We start from the raw sequence: 20,712 nt of genomic DNA, 5'->3' as shown, positions 1-20,712 counted from the left end.
CGTCAGCAAAAGAGGCATTGAGATTGATCCGACCAAAATCAAAGCCCTTCAACAAATGCCTCAGCCTAAGAACAAGAAGGAGATTCGGGATTTCTCGGTCGGGTCCAAAGACATCACCGGTTCATCGCCAAGCTCACTATGATTTGTGAACCGATATTCAAGAAGCTTCGCGCTTCCGATCACACCGATTGGGACGACGACTGTCAGAAGGCATTCGACAGGATAAAGGAAATCTTATCCGAACCTCCCGTCCTCATGCCACCTCAACCGGGATTCTCTATCCCCTGCACCGATCATTCGACACACCATGGGAGCAATGCTAGCACAAACAGTTGGCAACGAAGAGCGAGCCATCTACTACACCAGCAAAAAGTTCATTGAGTACGAGACGAGGTATACCCAACTGGAAAAGACATGCCTTGCCCTAGTATGGTCAATAAAGAAGCTGCGGCATTACATGCTCAGATACTCGGTCCACATCTACTCCAAGATGGACCCGGTTAAATACATCTTCGAAAAACCCGTGCTAAACGGAAGGCTGTCTAGGTGGACACTCATGTTGTCCGAATTTGATCTCAAGTTTGTACCCCTCAAGGTTATCAAGGGAAGAGCGGTCGCCGACTTCCTGACGAAGACATCCTTTGTGCCGACTCCGACGCATGGGACCTATATTTTGATGGTGCATCTAATCTGAGAGGCTTCGGGGTAGGAATCCTTCTAATATCACCAGAGGGAGAACATGTTCCAATATCGGTCAAGCTAGACTTCGCCGTCACCAACAATGCCGCTGAATAGGAAGCATGCCTCATCGGCCTACAAGTAGCCATCACACTTGGCATCAAGAGATTGAGGGTCCATGGCGATTCCTCACTCATCATCAATCAGGTATCCGGATCATGGAAAATCCGATCTGACAGCTTAGTTCCCTACCGAACAAAGATCAATCAAGAGGCCGAGTTATTCGACCAAGTCGACTACTTCCACTTGCCACGAGAGGAAAATCAATTTGCTGATTCCCTGGCAAAACTTGCCGCGCTCGTCAACATACCTGACGACCTGACATCGATGCCGCTATGTGTCGAGAGAAGGAGCGAACCAGCTCACATTTGTGCCATTATCGACGACGAGGAAAGCCATGATGAACCTTGGTACCAAGCCATCCTCAATTACAAAACCAAAAACGAATTCCCTCCCAACTCTGATCAAAGAGGACAAAGAGCCATCCGTTTACTTGCATCACAATTCGTGATAAACCAAAATCAGCTCAACAAAAGAACACCCCAAGGAATTCTCCTCCTTTGCATTGACCATCACAAAGCCAAAAAAGTCATGGGAGAGGTTCACGACGGAGAATGTGGCCCTCACATGAGTGCAATGATGCTTACACGAAAAATCATGCGGCTAGGTTACTACTGGACAACCATGGAAGCCGATTGCCGTAACTACGTCAAACATTGCCACAATTGCCAAATCTTCGCCAACGTACAACACATACCACCATCCCTTTTACACACCATGACATCACCCTGGCCTTTCTCAACCAGGGGCATCGACATCATCGGGAAAGTCAACCCGGTAGGCACCAAGGGGCATTGCTTCGTCCTCGTCGCCATCGACTACTTCACCAAATGGGTGGAAGTGCAGTCATATGCAATCTTGACCGCCAAACAAGTGGCCAAGTTCATTCAAAACAACATCATCTGCCGATATGGGGTACCCCATGAAATCATCAGCGATCAAGGCTCTCATTTCCGAGCGGAAACTCAGGCTTTGCTGGACAAATACAAGATCAAACGACATCGATCATCCCCCTACCGTCCCCAAACCAACGGAGCGGTTGAGGCAGCGAACAAAACTCTTGTTACCATTATCAAGAAAATGCAAGACAACTACCGCGATTGGCCGAGCAAACTCCCATTCGCACTCTGGGGATACCGAACCTCCATTCGAACACCGACATGCACCACACCCTTCTACCTAGCATACGGTATGGAGGCGGTTCAACCGGTACAGTTAGAGGTCCCATCTCTACGCATTCTATTGGAGAGTCAAGTCCCTGAGGCGGAATGGACCCGTCGAAGGTACGAACATCTCACTCTTCTAGACGAGCGGCGACTCAACGCCTTGCACAATGTCCAGCTATACCAACGACGTATACAACGGGCATTCAACAAGAAGGTCAAACCCCAAAACATCCGGGAGGGCGACTTGGTCCTCAAGTCGGTCCGAGCACCATTACCCGTCGATCCGAGGGGAAAATTCAAACCCAACTGGACCGGGCCATACCTGGTCAAGAAAATACTTTCGGGGGGCGCAGTGAGACTGAGTGACCTAGATGGGGAGGACTTTACAAACCCGACCAACCTAGACCAACTCAAGAAATACTACCCTTGAACCCTATCAACCAACAACCTAGCCTAGTTTTGCAACTAGCACCAACCTCAACCCTTTTCAAGTCAAGTTCCTCAATATGTTCTGATTTGAAATTGCATGTTTTATCGAGTCTAAGCTGCGGCACCTTGCCCGTTTCGAATGTCCTTTGATCCGTCAAAGGCAACGTCCATTTGCACTACAAAAACAAACCGCCTGAACTACGAGCATGGTTTGATTTCACCTCTTCAGGTGAATACGTAGGCAGTCCCTCTTTTGCTTGAGGGATACAACCAACAAACCCAATTCAAATTCACAAAACATTTCGAACTACGATCATGGTTTGATTTCACCTCTTCAGGTGGATACGTAGGCAGTCCTTTCTTACACAAGGAGGATACAACCATTCCCAGAATCAGAAAAAAAACATCCCCATCAAAAAAGAAGAAAGGGAAAACCATTCCCTTTCCCCACAAAAATACAAAAAATGAGCCTTTCTCCCTTTCCACAAAATACCACTTTCCCAAGTGCAAATATTTAGGACGATACAAATCGGATTGCCTTTACCAAATGGATGGAAGAAACAAGCGTTCACAATTTTCGGCACGAGCAATCCTCTTATTTAATTAATAATGGGAGGGATTACAATTTCAACAACAAATAAAGCTCGACGAGTCTACAACTTGCCAAAGCTAAGGTGTCCACTAACACACCTCACATAGTAAAACTAGCACAAAACACACAACAACTAGCTAGTACAACATAATAAAAACTCACAACAATAATACAACATAATAATAAAATGGGTAATGGAGGTCTTCACTCTTCCATTCTACCCTTGCCTTTTCCCTCGGGGTACATCTTCCCCTTGTTCTTCTTGTTGGCCCGCCTAGCATGGACTTCCTCCTCGGAACGGATCCTAAACGGATCTAAAACGGTGACGGCCTCCGGTCTAGCAGAAGACCTCATGTTTGACCCAAGACGAGCCAATGCACGGCCCACCACACTCTTGGGGCCGGAACTCCTCCTCTTCGGTGGTCTCATCACATCGGGAGTAGCTCCATCAACATACTCTTCAAAGAAGGCACGGTTGGCCTTGCCCACCTCTTGGTACTTCAAGTCAACAACCTCGTCCTTACGGAATTTGGATCTCTCTTCCAAGGACGGAGCGCGTGACCATTTGACATAAGCGGGAGTCACCCATGTCGTGGCAACGGGGTTTGAAACCTCCCAAAGTGGCCGAGTGGCCCACCACCTTTCAAAGAATTCCACAAGCTCGGAGTTCCGGAAAACATTCTCTTGGACAAGAGTATCTTGAGCGGGCACCTTTTGTTGACGCCCCATTTGCCTTATGAGCCTTTCGGGATAAATGAAGGAAACAACCTTCAAACCCACCACCATCAAAGAACGAGGACTAGCACCTGAAGCGGGCAACCCCGTGAAGGATCTCAAGTGCCACCACGGCACCACCCAACGGATATGAGGACCACCCTCCTCCGCCAACCTTGCGGCCCAATAGGCCTCGGTGGAAGCAAAACTATCCGGATATAACTTCTTCATCATAGTAAGGTGACGGAAGGAGTAAGAAGAAGGATTAACCGGAGGCTCTACATACCTTAGCCTCTCCAATAGCCACACTTGGAGGATCCTTGGAGATCCAAAAGAGGGGGCTTCTCCACAAGAGCCTTCCTTGTCCAAAGCTTGGATAATCTCTCCAAGCACCAACCACGATGGATCTCTACCATGCTTCATTTGCTCAATCACATGGATAAGGGTCATGCTACCATGGCATCTCGGCCCCTCCTTCTTCAAGACATCAACAAAGAGGTACACATGGACAAGGCAAAATGCAAGAGCTCTTCTCCTAGCCACCTCCGAGACATTAGCATCTAACCGATTCGAGAAGATGTTAATAAGGGCCAACATATCCACACCATGTGGAGCAAGGAGGAAGTTGACTTGGCTTGTTGATAAGCCCAACATGGAACGGAATTTCTCCTTGTAGCACAACCGAGTCGGAGGAAGCACCGGAGTACAACCCGGCCACCCACCAATGGCTCCAACTTCTTCGGCAAGAGGACAAATCTCGCCCTTCGGGAAAACGAAAACATGATGTTTCGAATCCCAAAACCGAGGACATGCTTCAAGAAACGAAGGTTGCACCTTGACTTGACGAAGCACCAACAATTGACCAACTCCCATGCAATCGAGTTGATACTTCTCGGGAGGCGACAAATCCCGACACCATTGTCGCAATGCGTTCTCAAAAGCATCCATGAAATATTTTTTAGTGGAAGAAGAAGAGGTTTTGTGGAGATGTTTTTCTGTTTCGGATGCTGAAACAATGAAGCGAAAATGTCCCTATTTATACAAAATGATCAGCGCATTTTTCAGAAAAAGGGGAGAGCCGGCTTCCATCGCTGAGCTGCTCGCGCCTCTTTGAGGCTTCCCCAGGATTCCCGCTGTTGACTTGTCTCTTTCAACATGTGTTTTCTCCTGACACCTCAAACCTCCCGCCAGGAACGTCGCGCCTCTTCGGGATGATCCGGGAAATTTTGTGTTTTTCACACTCACATTTCCTTGTTTTCGCGTTTTACGAAATCCGACACGGTGTCCATAGCGCAGCTTTAAACATACGGATTTTTCTTTCTTTTTTTTAAGGGGAGAAGGGCTAGTCGCCCCGATCCGCGACGGATCGTTTCCACGTCAGTCGAAATTCCGAAATTTTTTTCGCTTTTTCGCAAAACAAAAATCAAAAATTCGAAAATTGATAACACGACATCAATTTTCCTCCAAAATTCAAGCACTCACAAATTCGAGTCTTGACCTCAAAAGCCAAATGTACTCGCAAAAAAAATCTTTTCCAAAATTCTTTCCTGACGGTTTGAGTTTTATATTTTTCGAGTCAATTTTCAAAAATTCCGATGCAATTCAATTCACGACACGGGTTAATTGCTCAAATTTTCAAATCAATTTCTTTTGAATTCCAAACGTGTTGATTCTGTCACGGAATTTTCAAATTTTCAATTTTAACTTCAGGTCATCTTGGTTAATTTTGATTTACAAATGCTTTACGTGATCAAATGCTTTTACGTGTTTACGTTTATGCGTATATGCTATATGTTGCCTGTTTTCTACACTAACGATGCAGGGACTGGTGCGAAGCAAAAGAGGAGTCAACAGCCAACAACGCTCCTCCGAAACACAACACAAAAAAGCAAAAAATCACAAAACAAACCACAGTCCAAAAACACATATATACAAACCGCCTCACGCAAAATGTAAATATGTACAGGCAAGAGTCCAAGACACGGACACGCTACAACAACTACTCGACGTCTCCCATCGGACCAGTCCTGGTCTCACTAGGAGTCGCCGCCAACGCAGACACCACCACCAGCTCAGACTCCCTCTCCGGGGAACTCTCCAGCGTCTCACGCTCCATCTCGACGTGAAGCTCCTCCGCTGCAGCCAACTGAGCCTTCAGAGAGGCAATCTCCGCGTCTCGACTCCGCAACTCGTCCTCGTGACGCCTCAACTCCTGGTCTCGACGGGTAATCCCCAACCCCTGGGCCTCGATCATCGACCTGGCTGCGTCCAACTCAGCACGGACCCGAGCAAGCTCTACCGGATCCGCTGTGCCCTGCCAAACACAATAACAGATCCTCAAGATCTAAAAACATGAAATATAACACCAAATATACAAAAACAACACACAAAACATAGCTGAGAAAGCCGAGCCACCCTCGTAGCCAGGTCACCAGCAAACGCTCTCCAGCGGTTAGCCATCCGTCACAAGTTCTGGTGACTAACAGTCGTCACCTACAAAACAAAAATGTCCTTCAATACAAGGCAAAGTATAATTGGAGAAAGTGTTCAAGTCGGGAACTCACCCTCAGAACAGTCAACCTCCACTCCATGCCAGCATCGGCCACCTCGGTCACCGCAGGCTCCGGTAAGCGCAGCTGGAGCTCCTCGCCACTCGGCCCCTGAAATGTGGTCTCCGTCGGGAAAGCTGGGGGCTGAGTCCTCATCAGCGGGTCGACTCCCCTGCCATTTGGATCCACATCAAAAATGACAAACCCTCCTATCAAGGGAGGCAATGAAAACAAAGAAAAGAGGAAAACATACCTCGATCGGGTACCAAGCAAGCCTCGACAACCGGAAGTTGTCGTAGTCAGCGTCCCGCAGCAGCAGCTCCTCACCTCCTCGACCGTGAAGGTACTCCTCAACCTCATCAGGAGTCGACTCCTGGAACAACACCCCAGGCGGGTCAACCGGCACGACGAAAGTCTCGGTAAAGCACTGGCGAACTAGGCGCTCGCCCAAGTACCAAACCGGCTCAATCGCCATCTCCAAGTACAGGCGCAGGGAGCTGCGAGGTCGCAAACGCTCCGTGACAGCAGCCGGCACACCCATGTAGTGCTCCCAAGGCCGCCCAACAAACTGCACTCGAAACAAAGCTACTCAGCTAACTAGGGGCTTCCTAAGCTACATAATCATCCTATCTCTAGCTACTGCTATAAAGGAGAAGGGAAAGCAGAAACTTACATCAGCAACTCGAAGCTTGTTCACGCGACGCCTGCAGTCCTCGTAAGTCGACTTAGTCGACTTCTTCCGACCAACCGTCCAACCCCTCACAGCAGGGTAAGCCGAGGGAACACCGTCTGTAGTTCCCGGACGCAGAGGAGTGAAGTAAGCATACAACCAAGCCTGTAATCAGACACAGCAAACACAAATTAGCCAATTTCTCAAAAAAATTGCCAAAGACAAAATCAAAAAAAAAAAACTACCACAAAAAAAAAACGCTCGTACCTCAAAGATGAGGCCGGGACCAACCAGAGCAGGAGCACTACCCGCTCCCACTGTCTCCAGACGCACCGCCGCGTGCAAGTACCGGGTAAAACTCGCCAAAGCCGGCGTAACCCAGTCAAACCGGCCCAAAGCGTCAAGGTCGGCAAGAAGAGGAAGCACCTTGGTCGACAAGCGCTCGCCCTTGTCGCCAAAGTACGTGGCACCCAAGAAGTACCACAACCACAGCCGCGCCTCCTTCGCGTCGGCCTCAACCTCTGCCTCCGGGCTCGCCAACGGTGCCGGAACTACACCTGCCACCCTCTCAATGAAGTGGTCCTTCACGTAGGAACTCGCAATCAGGTACGGAGTAACGTCGGAAGGCTCCGGCAAAGCAGTACCAATTAAAGAAGTGACCGCAGGAGAGGACACTCTCTCCGGAGTCGCGGTAAACTCAATGGGCAGCTCACCACAGGGAAGGCCGGACACCATGGCAAAGTCCTCCAGAGTCACGCCGACCTCCCCAAACTCCATGTGGAACGACGACGTCGTATCCCAGTACCGGTCCAACATGGCGCGGATCAAACACAGGTTCGACCTAATCGAGGACCCGTGAATGTCCCGCCAAGCGGCCACCAACGGCCCAAAAGCCGACCTCTCTATCAACACCTTCGACCCAGCTCGGAGAACGTCGTAGAGGCCCAAGCAGGTAGAAAAGCCCGATAAAGTCCTCATGGTGCCGATCTCCTGAAATCAAAAACAAACAACGTCAGAATGCCTATTTAGGCTCGACGCTTCAAAAATGAATGACAAATTTCAACCGGGGAACGTGACTCACCATGCCCTCGTGAGCACGGTAGGAAAGGTGTCGGTCCAGTCGAAGCAACAACTGGCTACCGTCAAAACCCTCGGCCCACTCTGGCGCCGCCCGTAAAAGCAACCCCCTCGGGGCCGTAACTCGCCGCTCAAAACTCGCAACGTCGTCCGTCATCCTCGGTCCGTCTCTCGCTCTCCGCCTCTTATGACCGCGAGACTCAACGTGGTGGACAGGGCCCAACTCAACGACCCTGTTAACGTCCCGCAACGTCCGCCTAGTCCCCCAAGGACGTCGCTCCCTCGAAGTAACCCTCCTCCCGGAGGTGCCCGCCTCAGCCCCAGTCTGAGCTCTACCAGCACTAACAGCCCCAACAACGGGCTCTGCACGCTCCTCAACGGCGCCTGAGGCCCCAACAGTCTGTTCAGGAGGTCTCTCCTCCTCAGTAACGTCCTCCACGACCACGGCAGGCGTGCTAACCGGAGTACTACCCGGGGCCGGCCCGAACAACTCCTCGAAAGTCGCAGCCATGAACTCGGCCTGCTCCGAACACTCTCCTACAAACAAAAAACGTTAGCCGAAATTTCGGCATTACGACGACATGAAATGGACGAATCCAAAAACAACAAAAACAACCTGCAATACAAAAAACAAAGGGCAACCCCGCCCCCAAACCACTCACAAAAAAACAACACAAAAACGACTCGCCCCTCTTTTCAAGCAAAAGAAGAGTCAAAACAACAAAAAACGGCATTTCGAGACCCATACAAGGTATGCCAATAACCCAAAACACATTCCCGAAACAATGGGGATTTTTCTACGGCTCAAAAAGGCAATTCATGCGCTAATTTGAGCCCAAACCGGTCAAAATTCAAAAACGACCGCAAAGGGGCAAACGTGATTTTATCACGCCCCAAGGCGACCTGAAATACCAATAAGGTCCATTTCAAGGCAGACTGACTCAATTCAAGCCCAAACAGACGCTTATTCCGTCAGACGTAAGACCGTCGCAAAGGCAAGAATTCAACTTTGCCCACAAACATCCAATGAAGGTCCTTAAATGGCAAACACGGGTTTTCCCAACTACAATGAAACCTAGTGGGACCCACTACCCAAGCAAATAAACTTGGCATTGTGAAATGAGACGGTTTCTCGTCTCATTCACGTTTTTCGAGCATAGGGAGCGGGAACGGGGACCAAAATGCAAACTAAAAGTGCCCCTATACTCCTAAACAGGTTTCTAACCTAATGCAAACATCAATTTCACTCGAAATTGGCTCAATCAAAAACACCGAATTCGATTTTTAGGGCAAAATCCGCCCTAATTCAATCTAGCTAACAATCAACAAATTTGAAAGGATTCAAGGGGAAGTACTTACCTTGAAACGACATTTGTTGACAATGGCACGGATGAAAACAAGCTTGAAGGTCCGTCAATGGCGATTTTGGGCGAGATTTCGAGGTTGAAGATGAATATTCATCCGCAACTCAACCTCGCGTCTTTTTAACAAAAAATAGGGAAGCCGGCTTACATCGCCAGGTGGCTCGCGCCTAAACCAGGCCTCCCCTTTTCTTTTTCAGCGAAATTTGGGCTTTGGCCCAATTTCCCACAACAGACTTCAAAATTTTCGTTGACAATATTTCAAGCAACGGCGGCACATAAACCGTCACTTCAATCAATAGTGAAGATTCCAAATTCACTATTTCCATCAAATGTCAACGGCGGCACATAAACCATCACTTCAATCAATAGTGAAGATTCCAAATTCACTATTTCTTTCAAATATCAACGGCGGCACATAAACCGTCACTTCAGTCAATAGTGAAGATTCCAAATTCACTATTTCCATCACATGTCAACGGCGGCACATAAACCGTCACTTCAAATGTAATAGCAGATTTAAAATTTGCTATTTCCTTTCAAAATTAAGACAAACGGCGATCAAAATCGCCCCCACAAATTCAAATCGAATGGTGAAAATTCCAAATTCACTATTCCTTCAAATGCCAGCAGGGGGCTTCCTCGCGGAACCCGCTCATTCCAGAAAAAAAAAACAGTGATGGTGAAGAGCCGTACTCACTATTCCCACAACGACATCATGAGTTCGCTACTTTCAAAGCAGGCCCACTCGACGTGGCTATTTCCATGGTCCATTAACCGACCTTCACCGTGGCTGGCGAGCCTTTGTCCGCAACCCTTTCAAGGATACATCTCGAAGATGCCTTGGGTACATTTCCTTGTCGCGGCTGGCGAGCCTTACAACGCACCGCGGCTGGCGAGCCCTCCTCACATACGCACCACAGCTGGCGAGCATTTGTCCGCAACCCTTTCAAGGATACATCCCGAAGATGCCTCGGGTACATTTCCTTGCCGCGGCTAGCGAGCCTTACAACGCACCGCGGCTGGCGAGCCCTCCTCACATACGCACCAAACCTGGCGAGCATTTGTCCGCAACCCTTTCAAGGATACATCCCGAAGATGCCTCGGGTACATTTCCTTGCCGCGGCTGGCGAGCCTTACAACGCACCCCGGCTGGCGAGCCCTCCTCACATACGCACCACAGCTGGCGAGCATTTGTCCGCAACCCTTTCAAGGATACATCCCGAAGATGCCTCGGGTACATTTCCTTGCCGCAGCTGGCGAGCCTTACAACGCACCGCGGCTGGCGAGCCCTCCTCACGCACGCACCACAACTGGCGAGCATTTATCCGCAACCATGCAAGGACATATCCGAAGATGCCTCAGGTATGACTCCTTCCTATGGCTGGCGAGCCTTTGTACGTAGTCGAATGGACTTTAAACGACCCGCACGGACAGTCGACAGACTATAAACTGTTCCCGACGACAGGTCCTTGCCTCGTGCCCTCGAGTCGCCTTGGCGTCGCCCTTCCCGACGGCAAGTCCTTGGCCCGAATCCTTTCGAGCCGCCTCGACGTCGCTTGGGTCTTCAGGTTGTAATCTTCGATTGACCTGGGGACTCTACTTTGACTTTCGCCCTGTCCAAGCCTCAATCAAAGTGGGGGCTTTGTAGATACCCGGTATCTGCTGAGACTCCAACAAACACCCGATGATTATCGGACTACAACATGTTTTGGGATCGCAGCGTTTGATCGACAGTTTGTGTACAACTTTACGTCGGAAAACTTAAAACGATTTCGAAAACAAAACATTTCAAAACATTTCAAAAATACCTGAAGTGTTTAATTCACGGCGACGGGGTCGCGATGACACTAACTAGAGTCAAAACCGACACCGGACCAAAAACCGACTCGAAAATTCAAAATCCCGACTCCACCAACGAGTCAAACACAAAAACAAAAATATCTCAAGCCTTCTATACTAAGTTTTCCCGGATTAATGTTGGTCAAGTACCAAACATGTGACTACAAAACCTAGGATAGAACAAATCATGATTGCGTTTGTTGTGATAGTGAAAACACAACTCGAAGTACCGCGACGTGGCTCGCGCCTCTTTGAGCAGCCCAGGTGGCCACGTCGCTCAAAACTCACACAACCACTCATTCTCCTATAAATACCCTTCAAATGCCACCTATTTGAGAGTTACGCGAGTGTCCGCCCCCTCTTTTCTCCCTTAAAATTCTCGACTCGACTTCTAAAGTCACAATCCGACGCGTGTTTACGACCTACCGATCGTAAACACGAGCCTTACACATTGTTTGGTACCGTCATCGTGCATTAAATCACTTGTCCGACCACTTTGACCACTACACCATCACTAAACTTTTAAAACACTCTTTTACTTACCAAAACGGTTTTACACCGAGTTTTTTCCGATCAAACAATTTGTTATACTTACGTCGGTCACTCGCCATAACCAGACATGTAAGTATGAGGGTGTAAAAATCCTCTTTTATTATGTTTTCATTTGTTTCATGACTTTAACATGCTAAAACATGCATAACATGAACCAAAACATGGAATAAGCGAGCCAAAACTAATTTTTGGTCTGAGGCAGAAGCCCCTTAGGTCGCCAACAGGCTCGCGCCTAAATGGGGTGCTCAGACCAGAGATCAACCGTGTTTGTTCTCGTCATTTCCCTTAATCCATTTTCATATTTGTAATCGGTTTTTACCATTTCAAGTATTTTCGAAACCCTTTTGTTTCATTTCACATGTTTTAACCATAAAGCATTTTTCACCCTTGGTTCTTCATACCATGACGGTTAAATCCGTGTTTCGGTGATAATATTAGGTTAATGACATTTAAGAGGTATTTTAAAGCCTTTTATTTCATTTCTTTACATTTTCAAACGAACATATTAGTCACCAACACGAAATCATCCTTGGTTCTATATACCATGCCGAATTTTAACCTGGGTACGATGATGAGTATCGACTAATTACATTCAAAATGGACTTAAAATAATTAGTCCATAATCATTTTCAAAACTATTCATGTCAAGCTTGTCAAACCGAACCCGACATCGAATATTATCAAACAATGATGATTACTCGAGTCTAGTTCTTCAAATCAACAAATGCGGTCTAAACGACCCTTTCAAAATCAAACCGGGTCCAAACACCCATTTTCAACACGTTTCATAACGTTTTCTAAACAGTCAGAACACGGCATACAGCCGTTGTCTAACTCGCGCCTCAAGCCGGCCTTTTCTTTCTCATTTTCAAAACCAGAGGGAGGCCCCTTACACCGCCGGCTAGCTCGCGCCTCTTATAGCCGTCTGGTACAGGGCCTGTTCCCTTCCAGCATCAGTCTAGGACGATCCCGACTCCGGTTAACCCGGATATAGGACGGATCAGATGACTATTTGACTATTCAAACCATATTTGCAAAATGCCTTACTAAGACAAATGGATCATGTTATGCACCCTAAACCTAATACGGTAAATGGATGTTTAATTTCCGTCTTGCATGCAAATCAATCATTAATCCAACTCGACATCTTATACTTGATACGTGGAATAAATCAACCGACTTAGAAAGCTCTCACATGTTAGGTTTAAATCATTGGATGCGCATTCATGCATTTAAACCGTTTTAGCAACTTTTGCATTCAACCAACCAAGATCGATCAGTAGAGGCCGCTAAACGTGGGCGGGATTGGGTGTCTGATTAAAGGGCTTCCCAATACGTACCTTCACCTCTTACTCAGAAACTTTGGATAGTGGACGACCTTATCCAGGGCGTACGAGAGTCATTCTAGAGATAGGATGCTAAAGAGGGACGATTTTCTTATCTTTAGTACCTATGTCAAACGCTGCTTTGTGCTTCGATTTGACCGAGGTATAAAGTGGAATTCGAACGGGTTCCAGGCATCCCACAAATGCTTGGTGGCGACTCCAAACATCTCTAATCGTTTCGAGACCCTTACCGAGACGAAACCGACCGATCTAAAACGATCCGGTCGAAAGCACCCTTTACGCCGCCGAGCGTGGCTTTCAAAAAGATCGCTGCCATTGTCCACAGATCGACTGGGCATACGCAGGTGGGCCATGTCCACAGGATCCAAGGATGATACTCCAGTGACATATTTAAGATGCCACCATGGTACGATCCATCTAATCAAGGGGCCATCGTCACTCTTCAATTTGTTTTCCCAATAGTTGCAGACTCGAGCGAAGTCCACCATGTAGAGCCTGGTCCTCATCGCGATTGAGCGAGCATGATAAGCAGGAACATTAAATGGGGGCTCGATCAATCGAAGACGCTCCATAAGCCAGACCTACCAAAAGCAGGTATTAGAAACAAAAAAATACAAAAAATACAAAAAAAAAAACGAAAAAAAAAACGAAAAAAAGAAGAAGAAAAAAGAAGGATTTTTTTAAATTCTTTTACCTGCAAAATAATGGGACTTCCTAGATAAGGAAGGTCACGGTTGGGTTTCCTGTTATCTAGCCCCAACAGGATCTCTCCTAGACACAGGCAAGCTGGGCTCCTGCGCAGCTCCATTTGCTCAATCAGGCTCAAATAACGAGGATCACCTCTCAAATCCTCATCCACGTGCCCTTGAAGGACATATACATGTAGTAGGCAAAACCCGAATGCTCTTCGCCTAGCAACATAAGAGATAGTGGGATCTGCCCTATTGATGAATCGATCAATGAAGTCCAACCTTCGCACTCCCTTCGAGGTCACAGGACGGTCCACCTCAGCTCTTGTCAACCCAAGCAAATCCCTAAACTTGTTCTTATATCCTTGAGAAGTAGAGGGAATAGCAGGTAAATGTTCTGGGTCCCAACCATCAATCGCAGCAATTTCTTCGGGAAATGGGCAAATGTCGCCTCCGGGGAAGGCAAATACGTGATAATTCGGGTCCCAATAATCAAGACAAGCATCTAAGAACGGTTTGACTACCTTGATCAACTTCAAGCTCAAAAGTGATCCAAAATTATAAGCACCCATGTCGTGTTTCTCCACATTGGAGAACTCATTTGTCCATTCTTTTAGACGAATTTCGAGAGTATTCATGATGTATGCTTATTTTGAGAGCTTTATGTAATAAGACGAAGGAAAGACGGAAGAATTATGTGAATAAAACCTCCCTCGATGTCTCTATTTATACTAAAAGTTGTTCCCTAAAATCCGTCAGGACGGATGCACTGGGGAACAAGCGCAACACTTGCTGGGCCTCTTCAAAGGGACGCAGCTCTTGCTGCGCCTCTTCCTCAGCCTTCTTTCTGTGTTTTTTCCGCGTTGGATCTTTCCTAATTCCTCAAATAATAATTTCCAATTCATACGGGTTATTATTTTGGTAAATCCGTCAAATTGCCATGTTTCGTAATTCCTAATTCCACGGGCACGCATTTCGAGGCGATATCGACATTTTCGTCATCTTAGCACGCTTATCCATTTCCTTTTTTTATTTTCTTTTGGGGAATCATTTCACCAATTTAATTTATTCATTTTCAAACTTATACATTTCTTTTTTAATTTTCTTTTTGGGGAATCATTTCACTCCCATTCCACATTACATTTCAAACTTATATGTTTCTATTTTTTCTTTTTTTAGGGGGTAGCCCTCCCTACCGTCCGGTCATTTCCGGCAATTTTTTGCATTTTTTGTTTTGCGCTAATTTAGGCCATGTGTACAAATGTATGTTCTATGTGATTTCTGTGTAAATTTCGGCAGCATGACGACATAAATCGTCATCTACCAAACCTGTTAAAAGCAAACCTGCAGGTACAAACAAAGTAACCCAGCAACAAAGGCACTCTGGCCATCATATATACAACCAAGAGGGGATATGTACACCAAACTGGGGGCTCGAGCCCCAAAACAAAGTCCGAATGTCCAAAATGTAGGTCCTAAAAATGTACAAAACGTGCAAAATACAGCCGAAGACAAAAACCAACAAGCAAACTACTGCTGGTCGCCGCCTAGCTCAGCAACTCTCGCCTCGAGAACAGCAACCTCTGTGTCACGAACCTCGAGCTCCCTCAGCAGGCGAGCTGTCTCCTCCCGAGATCGGGCAAGCTCTCGCTCCAGCTCACGCTTCCTCTGCAAACAACAAGAATTGGGTCATGTCAATCATTTTAAACATAAGGAAAGTTAGAAAATTCGAAAATGAAGTAAACGGAAGGTTCATACCTGACGTCCTCGGCCGCCAGCAAGTGCCTCGACGGCAGTAGCCCGCAGCTGGTTGGCTACTGATACGTGCATATTCTATACACTTTATCTGCGGTTTTGGCACGTATTTCCATGCATAATTGTTAGCTTAAGGCTACTATTTCTCCCGAAACAGTTTACTTTGCATTTTCTATGATTTATTGTAGGAATGAGCGGAAGTAAGCTAAATCAAGCCTAATTCGTCCTCCGGAGGCAACTTCAAGGAAGCCCAGAAGAAGGAGAGTCGTACTCACTCACCTCGGGATGCGTGCATTGGAGTGAGGAGCTGTTTTTGGAGAAAAGAAGTGTTTCTGCACAGCACAACCGGTCGATCGACTATGCTGTAAAGTCGATCGACCACTGAAGCTCATCAGACGCTACTGTTCCGCATTAACCAGTCGATCGACCATGCTGACCGGTCGATCGACCAGTTTTCGAGCTGATACTTATTTCTTCGTGTTAGACTTTTAAAAGCCCAACTTGTAATTAACTTTTGGTATCTTTTTATCAGTAGAACGCAGCAACTTTTAGGTTATGCTTTCATTATTGAAAAAAAACTCAGTTTTTAGATCTAGCTAGGGTGACGGAAACCTCGATTTTCGATACTTTGTTCTCTAAATTCGAATTAGTAAGTTTTATGCAAATCCTTTGTTCTATTAATTCTTGCTATTTCAATTCTTGTTTTGTCAATTTAATTTCAGAAATTCATCTCTTGCCCTTTGTCTTTTATTTAAACTCAATCATGTCCATCTTGTTCTTTGTTATGAATTTAGTAATTGTTTCAGTTCTAGTCATGCGTAGCTAATTTCTTTGATTGGGAATTAGGTGAGCCATGGCATAAGTTAGGATTGTTTTGTGGTATGAATTCTTCCGTATTGGTCTTGTTGTCTTTTGATAAATCCCTTTACTAGATTGAAAGATTAGTAATTTGAATTATCGTTAGATTGGAATTTCTCTTGAGTGAAAGCTTTGAGAAATTCCGGGGAATTAAGACCGCAAGGTTAATTTGAGCACAGATCGAAAGGCTAGCTTAAACCCCCTGAGACCGTATCTTAGGAGTTCAGCCACCTTATTGTCCTGTCCATTGCCGTGGTGAACCGAATTTCCCGATCCCCCTTTTATCTTGTTGAGAAATTTCATTTAGCATTTAGTCAATTTAGTCAACCAATCTCAAAACCCCCCAATTAATTGTTACCTTTATAGACTGAAAAATAGCAAACAAAATCAACCTTGTCTCTCTGTGGTTCGACCCTTACTATCACTAGCTATTGTTTTAGTTTGGAATTATAAATTAAATTTTGATACAAAACGACGGTATCAAATTTTGGCACCGTTGCCGGGGAGACGATGTAATTCTGTTTGCTTTATTTTAGTTTATTTTTCTTGTCTCAAGGAACTTTTGTTCCTTGAGACCGTTGCTTACCTTTGCTTCTAGTTTTGCTTTTGCACAGTTAGAAGACAGGTTTTTGAGAGGAAGACTTGAGTACTCTCATTTTGGCAATTATGGCTACAATATATGATAATCTACAGCCAAAGGAACACCATCTTCCAAAGGGGCACCAGTTACCTACCCCTACTACGGGTAACTTCGAATTTCGTTCCTCTTATATCGATTTAGTGGAGCGAAATCAGTTTGCTGGTTTGCCAGATGAGGACCCCTTGAAGCATATGGAGATTTTCACAGACTACTGCTGTTCCATACCTATACCAGCTGGGGTGACTCAGGATGAAGTAAAGGGGTTGATGTTCTTATACTCCTTGAAGGATTCAGCGCGAGATTGGTACCGCTACCTTGATAGGGTAGCAAAATGAGTCACTGGATTTGGACATCTCTAGCATTAGCCTTATACAAGAAGTACTTCCCACTTTCAAAGACTGACGCCTTGAGAAGTAAAATCACAAGTTTCCAGCAAGGAGCGGATGAGGATTTTTGCGAAGCATGGGGACGTTTCAAAAGTTTGGTCCGAGCTGTCCCTCACCATGGTTTCCAAAGATGGTATCCTTTGCAACCTATTTTATAATGCTCTATATGATGATTACAAGGTCATCCTGGATGCAGCTGCTAATGGAAGGTTCCAAAACAATACCGGTCAAAGTAAAGGTTTGAACACTATTGAGGAGATGGCAGTCCATAGAGCTGAGTTTGGAAGTTCACGTGGAAAGTCCAGTAAGCAAAGTGATGAAATGAGTGCCGTTGTGACACTTATAACTTCCATTACTGCCCGTCTCGAGAAGCTCGAGATTTCTGAAGCTTCCAAGGAGAAAGTTGAAATACCTGTTCAAAACTCAGATGAGATCGAGAAGTTGAGAGAAATGGTCCAACTCCTTTTGGTTCAAGTGGCGAATATGGAAGCAGCCGGGATTGAGTCCTCAAGGAATTTTGTGAAGCAATTGGAGAATATAGAGGCTAAGCAAGCTCCTAATTCTTCAAGCAAATGTGAAGGGCCGATTGAAACGATTAACGCCATTAATCTCAGGAGTGGCCTCTCTTATGAAAGTCCCGACAAGCCAAAGGAAGACTCGGGAAATGATGAAGAAGCTCGTTTAAATTCTGGTGCAAAAACGAGCTCAATTGCCAAGATTTGGATCGACCAACATTGTCGATCAATCGATCAAGCGTCGATAAAATAGTTTCTGGTCGAAACTATTCACACCAAAGACAATCGATCGATCGACCAACATCACCATCGATCGATCGGATCACCGATGAACTCAATTAAGCAGAACTGCTTTCACGCCCAGCCAAGTTGGTCGATCGACCACTCATATCAGTCGATCGAGTGGAACTCCAGAGCAGGATGTAAATCCGTCAACTAGTTCGCATGATTATTCACTCATTGATGATTTGACGGGGGTTTTAAACCTACGGAAGCCGAAGGTTACTGATCCTACGGCCAGTGTTGTAGTCCCGTATCCGGAGCGTTTGAAGGCTACTAAGCTGGAGCGTAAGTTTGGTAAGTTTCTGGAGATGGTCCAGAATCTCGAGGTAACGGTTCCTTTCACTGATCTAATTACCCAGGTACCCTCTTACGCTAAATTTATGAAAGATATTTTAAATCGTAAGAGAAATTTTCGTGATGATGGTAATGTTGCTTTTGTGGAAGAGTGTAATGCTCTTTCGCAAATTAATGTGCCACCTAAATTAAAGGACCTGGGTAGTTTTTCGATTCCTTGCACTATAGGTAACCACGTAATTGGAAAGGCCCTTTGTGACTTAGGGGCCAGTGTCAGTGTCATGCCCTATTCTGTTTGCGAAAGGTTAAACATTGGTAGACTTAAGGTGACCGATATTACCGTTCAAATGGCAAATAGATCGACTTAGAGACCTATACGTGTTCTAGAGGATGTACCCATTCGAGTGGGTAAGTTTTTTATTCCTGCCGATTTCGTTGTTTTGGACATTGCAGAGGACAGTCACATACCTATTATTTTAGGCAGACCGTTCTTACATACAGCTGGAGCTGTAATAGATGTCAAACGCGGAACCATCACCTTAGAGGTAGGGGATGACACCATTGAGTTCAGTCTTGCTCACAAGGCGACTGAACCTGCTGATGAGGATACGTGTTATTCCATTGATATTGTTGACAGGGCTGTTACTTGTAATTGGAGGGAATCCTTAGCCAAGGATCCCTTAGCTGATCTAACCCGTTTAGGTGAGTGTGCAGGTAATACAGTGGAGAATGCTGAGGAGCCAGATGCTTTGGTAGCCTCAATAGAGAGCTACGAGCTCAATGAGGAAGAACATGAGATGCTCTTGAGCTTGGCCAACGAGAACTTGGTAAACACTTGCTACACCATTGAAGCTGATTCTGTCTATGCTGTAGAGGTAAAGGTGCCGGAGCGTAAGCCACTTCCTCCTAATCTTAAGTATGTTTATCTAGATGATACGGAGCAGTACCAAGCCATTGTTAGCTCTAAGCTTAATGATGACCAGCTGTCTGCTTTGATGTGTGTGCTTAAGAAAAACAGGAAGGCTTTGGGTTACTCTTCCGACGACATTAAGGGCATCAGCCCTGATGTTTGTATGCACAGGATAGAGTTGGAAGAAGGCCACAAGCCTTACAGACAGGGTCAACGCAAATTGAACCCAAAGATGCAGGAAGTTGTTATGGCTGAGGTGATGAAACTACTCGATGCAGGTATTATTTATACAGTTGGCAACTCCAAGTGGGTTAGCCCAGTTCAGGTAGTCCCGAAGAAAGGAGGGACTACCGTGGTTAAAAATGAGAAAAATGAATTAATACCTACTCGAGTAGTGACAGGGTGGCGGATGTGCATTGATTATAGACAGTTAAATGCCGCCACCAAGAAAGACCACTTCCCCCTCCCTTTTGTTGACCAAATGACTGAAAGACTTGCTTCTAACAAATTTTTCTGTTTTCTAGACGGATATTCAGGGTTCTTTCAGATCCCTATTCATCCGGACGATCAGAGTAAGACCACTTTTACCTGTCCACAGGGTGTTTTTGCATATCGTAGAATGCCTTTCGGATTGTGTAACGCCCGCTACCTTTCGAGAGGTGCATGATGGGGATTTTTTCTGATTATATAGAGAATATTATGGAAGTATTCATGGATGATTTCTCAGTTTATGGTAGTGACTTTGATCGTTGTTTAGCTAACCTTGATAATGTCATGCAGCGTTGTATAGATGTTAATCTTGTTTTAAACTGGGAAAAGTGTCAGTTTATGGTCAATGAGGGAGTTGTGTTAGGGCATCTGATTTCTGATAAAGGTATACATGTTGACAAGGCAAAGGTGCAGGTGATTGAGCAATTACCTCCTCCCGTGAATGTTAAAGGAGTGAGGAGTTTCCTTGGTCACGCTGGTTTTTACCGGCGTTTCATTAAGGATTTTTCAAAAATTGCTAAACCACTTATACATTTGCTCCTTAAGGATGCTGTCTTTGAATTTACTGATGAGTGCCTTACCACTTTTAACAGGTTAAAGGAGGCCTTATTTTCTGCGCCAATCATTCAACCGCCTGATTGGGACCTCCCATTTGAGATCATGTGTGATGCCAGCGATTATGCGGTCGGTGCAGTTTTGGGACAGCGGAAGAATAAAGCTCTGAATGCCATATATTATGCGAGCCGAACTCTGGATGAGGCTCAAATTAATTATTTTACCACTGAGAAGGAGTTTCTA

General features: G+C 45.9%; 1 non-coding gene across 1 annotated transcript; it reads right to left on the bottom strand.

Moving 5' to 3' along the window:
- Positions 1-17,441: 17,441 nt before the first annotated feature.
- LOC141625525 (small nucleolar RNA R71) lies at positions 17,442-17,548 on the bottom strand. Its single transcript, XR_012535299.1, has one exon. It is a non-coding gene; the product is annotated as a small nucleolar RNA R71 (small nucleolar RNA).
- Between the last annotated feature and the right edge of the window lie 3,164 nt (positions 17,549-20,712).

This window comes from Silene latifolia, chromosome X (assembly GCF_048544455.1).
Source record: "Silene latifolia isolate original U9 population chromosome X, ASM4854445v1, whole genome shotgun sequence".
NCBI classification, from domain to species: domain Eukaryota; kingdom Viridiplantae; phylum Streptophyta; class Magnoliopsida; order Caryophyllales; family Caryophyllaceae; genus Silene; species Silene latifolia.
This window is presented reverse-complemented; position numbering and strand designations above follow the sequence as displayed.